Source organism: Panthera uncia (genome assembly GCF_023721935.1).
Source record: "Panthera uncia isolate 11264 chromosome A3 unlocalized genomic scaffold, Puncia_PCG_1.0 HiC_scaffold_11, whole genome shotgun sequence".
Classification (NCBI taxonomy): domain Eukaryota; kingdom Metazoa; phylum Chordata; class Mammalia; order Carnivora; family Felidae; genus Panthera; species Panthera uncia.
In genome coordinates this window covers 78,165,356-78,170,866 of record NW_026057578.1, presented here as the reverse complement: position 1 = coordinate 78,170,866, position 5,511 = coordinate 78,165,356, and positions in this window count along the sequence as shown.

The window sequence follows — 5,511 nt, the reverse complement described above, 5'->3', positions numbered from 1 at the left end:
CGACCGCCGCCGCTCACGCTCCATGCGTTGCACCGCGACGGGCGGCCCAGTGGTGTCGGCGGCGGGGAAGTCACCGGCACGGCTCGTCTCCAGCACTTGTTGCCGCCACTGCCACCGCGCCTCTCACTCCCGGCTCCGGCTCCAGGCGCCGCCACCGCCTCTGGGCGCCCCGTCCGGCCCCGCCTTCGCCCCGCCCCACGCGCCAATCAGGCCCGGCACCGCCCCTCACGTCACCGCCCAGCCCGGCCCGCCGCCCAGCGCCCCAAGTTTGGGGAAGGCCGTGCGCCAATCTGTCTGCGAGTTGGCGCCCGAGAATCGCCCAGTCTCGTGCTTCTCCTCACTTCCGGGGACCATCTGGGACCTCCAGGTCTACACGTGGGCAGTAAAGGGTTAAGCCGGGGGAAGGGAACCCCAGGAAGTAGACTCCCTCGGAAAAACACGGCAGTTTGACCGTATCCCCAAACCCGGTCTAGCCTAAATCCCTCCAACTGCAGGTTGCCCCTCTTGCGGTACGTCTGATGTTGGGGGACTAAGCACATGGCCAGAGGAGCACTCCAGTGACCTTAAATGGCCAGAACCAGTTTGTAACTGCGCCTAGACAGGACCACAGCCGCCGTTCCGGTGTTTGGGTGCGTGCGCCCCCGCAAAACCCGGGGTTCCACTGAGTAAGGGGGAACCAGGGCCAGAATGGGACTTGACCATTGCTCTCTGCCCACGTGCCCATTACCCGCCGCCACCTCTCGGATACCCAAATGACGCCCTAGAGCCCAAGGCCTACAGTGATGCCCTACTTGGCATTGCCGCCCGATCTTCGGGTTTATGAGGCCGCCCACTAATTGGTGAGGGGGAAGTTTTAGTTCTCCTTGCGGTGTCTTGCAGAGAATTTCCTCGAGGCTCCACGCGAGTCTTCAAAGCCAGAAATAAGGTGTCCAGACGCTGCGCCTCCAACTCGCACCGCGGCCGAGAGGGGCTGGGCGGACGCCTGGGAACTGCTTAAATGGCTGAACTCTGACGCTCACACCTTCGGCTCCCCGCTGCGGGGTGAGGATTTGGGGCCGACCACACACCGGCCGAAACACCTGGAACCATAGACGCATCCTCCCAGCCCAGCGCCCCCGCTGGCTCGCCAGAGCACTGCATTTTAAGGCGAGTCCCAGCCGCTGTGAACACAAATTTGGGGAGCCCCAGGTAAGCCCTGCGCGACCGCGTGGGGAGGTTGCCCAGGTCTGGAAGGCCCAGCGCAGCCAGCTCACCCCGCGCGTACTCGCCGGGAGGCAAACCTGGCGGCAGGCACACTTCAGAGCACCTCCCTCTCTTTGTCCTTATCTCTTCAGGAGGAAAAAGGTCTCCTTTACATAGCCAGACTGAACAATTAAGGACACTACACCCTGAAATATTTGCATTTTTCGGAAGGCTTTCTGAGGCGGAATTAGCCGAAGGGGAAGGAATTGCAAATGTAGGAATTCAGGCACCTGTGAGCTCAGCCCACTTGAGTGTGGACCCTAACTCTTCTCCAAGCTCAGAGTAGAAGAACACTTTGCTGCTGTATGCACAGAGCCACGTGGGTGCACTCTTCTAGAAACAGGAATTCAGAGCCAGATCTGGGAAAGTTTTTATTTTCAGCCTTCAGACCTTTTTGCTTTTATGCTGATCACATGGTTCTCTTAAGACTGAGACATAAAAGTCCAAGAAACAAGTTGGATTTTTGTATATTAATAGAAAAACAAGAAGGATGCACACCGACTGCTAACCACGGTTACCCCAAGTGTGGGATTGGAGTGTGGGAAGCGGGGAGATGAATTTTATACCCTTACTGACTTTGAATTTTGTATTTTTCCAGTGGTATTAACTCTCTTAATTTAGAAAGCTAATAAAACATTTTTAAAGAAATATAGGGATTAGAAATTCCTAAAAAAATTTTTTTTCACATGTATTCATTTTTGAGAGACAGAGTGTGATTGAGGGAGGGGCAGAGAGAGAGGGAGACAGAATCCGAAGCAGGCTCCAGGCTCTGAGCTGTCAGCACATAGCCCCACACAGGGTTTGAAATCACACGTGGGGAGATCAAGACCTGAGCTGAATTCGGACGCTTAACTGACTGAGCCACCCAGGTGCCCTTAGAGATTAGAAATTCTTTAAAAGTACATAAAGTATAAGTTAATAGACAAACAAAGCCTATGTCTTTCATTCTGCATCAAATTAATCCTGAGTCCATGTTCCTTGGTTTAAATAAAGATATCTCTATGCTGCCTTTCTGATTAACTACTGTGATAGGACCAGACTGACATCTGAAGATTTTTCTGTGCCATCAGATTGATATATTGTTTCTAAGCACATAAGGGCATTCTCTCCATCCTGCTATTAATTAATGCAGTTGGGAGTATATCTATAACAGTTAACATTGTTCCTTGGGGAGAATTACTCAATGCTGAATTCCATACCCACTTGGCGGTAGTCTTTACACTTGGGTTGGGTCCTGGGTCCATCATCCATAGGTAAAGATGTATTATTTATTTATTTAACAAATATGTGTTGACCACCTACTAGGTGCATGGCACAGTGCACAGTGCCGGGCACTGGAGTGGTGAGTGTGGTAAAACACTTCCCTCTCGGGGCTCACAGTCTAGCTGGAGAGAGAGTTTAACAATGAAGTGCATTATTGGGGTGCCTGGGTGGCCTAGTCGGTTAAGCATCCGGCTCCTGATTTCAGCTCATGGCACTATTTCACAATTTCTGAGTTTGAGACCCACATCAGGCTCTGCACTGACAGCATGGATCCTGCTTGGGATTCTCTGCCTCCTTCTCTGTCCCTCTCCCCCACTCACGAGCTCTGTCTCCCTCGAAATAAATGAATTAACATTTTAAAAAACACAATCACATGCGCTATCAATTATATAATTGCAATTGTGATATGGGCCAAGGAAGCTCAAGGTGGTGTGACCATTTGGGGAGTCCAAGAGGAGGTGACATTTGAGTTGAGCTCTGAAGAGCGAGCAGGCAGAGAGGAGAATGGAACAGAGCTCCTGGCTGGTTTAGACTACAAAGGGAATGTGGTTGAGGGAGAAGTTGGAGAGGTAGGCAGGGGCTTGATTTTGTAGGGCCTAGACTACCATTTTCAGTAAGATCACTCTGACCACAATGTGAAGAAGGAATAGGGAAGAGAGAGAAAGGGGGTTGAGGGACAGGAGGCTGTTGCCAAAATATAAATGAAAGGGGCTGTTTAAGTGGTAAAGCAAATGGAGAGAAGTAGATACCAACAAAACTTGGTGATTGCTTAACTAGGGAGGACTCAAAGAATACTCCCAGTTCTCTGCTTCTTCAACCAGATGGCCAGTGATGCTATTTTCTCAGTTGGGGGGCCTTCAGGGAAAAGGATTGAGAAAACCTTCCCAAAGTTCACATTTGATCAAGGTGGGTCTGAGGTGCCCGTGAGACATCCAAGTAGAGATGTTGAGCAGGTGGTTGGTTGTAGTATCTGATGTTCTGAGGAGAGGCTGGAGCCAAAGTAATAAGTGTAGAAGTGGTAATAAAGCCAGGAGAATGAGGTGGTCTCCTAAGAGAATAGAGAGTTTAACCAGAAGAATGCCTAGGACTGAGCCCTGAGGAACTCTTAGGTAAAAGCTGGACTGGGGTGGGGGAGGGGCCTTGGTGTCTTAGTTGGTTAAGCATCCAACTTTGGCTCAGGTCATAATCTTACTGTAAGTTTGAGCCCCACACTGGGCGCTGTGTTGGCAGCTCAGAGCCTGGAGCCTGCTTCAGATGCTGTATCCCCCCATCCCTCTCTGCCCCTCCCCCACTTGCACACATGCACACGCAAACATTAAAAAAAATTTTTTTTTCAGCTGGCCCAAGGCAAACTATCCTGCAGATGAAGTGGAAGAGCAGCCAGATAAGCAGGAAGAAAACTAGGAGCTTGAGGAGGTGGGGTCCCAGAGCCCAGGGAAAGAACATGTTATAAGAAGGCAGTAGTCAGCAGCCCTCAAAATGACTGAGAGACCAAGGGATATGAGGACTAAATAATATCCACTGGATTGACTGGCCTTGGTATCATTGGGACATTCATGGAGCAGTGACTGGCCTTGGTATCATTGGGACATTCATGGAGCAGTGACTGGCAAAGAGATAGACTGGAGTGGATTGAGGAGTGAGTGAGAGGTGAAGAAATGAAGACAGGCACTTACTTCATGCAAGCAGAAAGGGTCAAAGAGTCAGAGAGAAATAGATGTTGAGGATTGTTATGTCAGCAGTGGGTTTACGATAGAATAACTTGAGTGTGTTTAAATGCAGATGGGGAGGATCCTATAGAGAAGAGGAAGATGAGGTATAGCAGTGAAAGGACAGTGGACAGTAAAGGTTCCTATGACCATGGGAGAGGATGGAACCAGTGTATGGATGGAAAAGGCTGACCTCATGCAGGAGGCTACCTCCACTATTGTAACAGGAGCCAGCAGGTTTGGTGTGGGACATTGAATCTTTCCACACCATGACTTTCTATTGCTCTGGAACATACAGGAGGCTGGGGGTGAGGCAAGGATAGCTGAGAGATTCTGAAGAGAGTGGAGAAGGTGTGACAGAGTCATTGCAGAAGGCGGGAAGGTTGAGATGACCAGAGAAATGGCCATATGGTACGACAACATGGCAACCCCCTTGAGGTTGGTGGTGTGAACTTATAAGGTACCCTTGGGCCCTCCTATGTGATTTCCTCCGGCAGAGCTCAGCTGTCTACTCAGGTGCAGGCTCAGGTGAGGAAATCACTAGGGCAGGGGAGCAAATTCCTTTTGCCAAGGAATTGAGAAGTGGCAAAAGTGGGGTTGACATGATGAATGATAAGAGAGAAAGGACAGAAGTCAATGGGCTGGAGGGGTCAAAGGAGGCAACGTTTAGTCATGTTGGAAGAAGAGGAGGTTGGGTCTTGCAATCTGGATGCCAACGTTAGTGGTTTGGGAGGTAGAGAGGTTTAAGGTCATGACAAAATCATGATAAAATAGGCGAAAGTAGAGGTGAGAGTCACTGGAGAATATGAGGCCAAGGGATTGAGAGGCAGGGTACTGGATAGGTCATCTGCGTGAACAGTGAAGCCAACCTGGAAGATGTGGGCAGGAACTGAAGTCAAGGTCCTAGTGTGAAGGTCATGGAGCTAGGAGCTAAAGCCTCAAGAAAGTGAGATAGAGGGAGTGACCAGGAGGTCGGAAGATAGGAAAACCAGAAAGGAAGAGGGAATATAGGTAGGCAGCAGTCTCCTCAGAGGAACAAGAGCGTTTGCAAGAGGTGGAGGAGACATGATCAGAAAGGACTGACACCACTCTGGTGGGACACTCAGGTGAAAGAGTGAGCAGCTCCATCTACTAGAACTTCAGGGGAAGCAAAGGGGATTTCATTCTGAGTAGAGCTTAAGAATGGATGTGCGGATGGAGAGATGGATGAACCGACCTTCAACTCAGTTTGCTTATTGAAGTCTGCAATCCCAGAGGACTGTATAAAAAGATTTGGAGTGTGGGAGTGAGTAGAGGT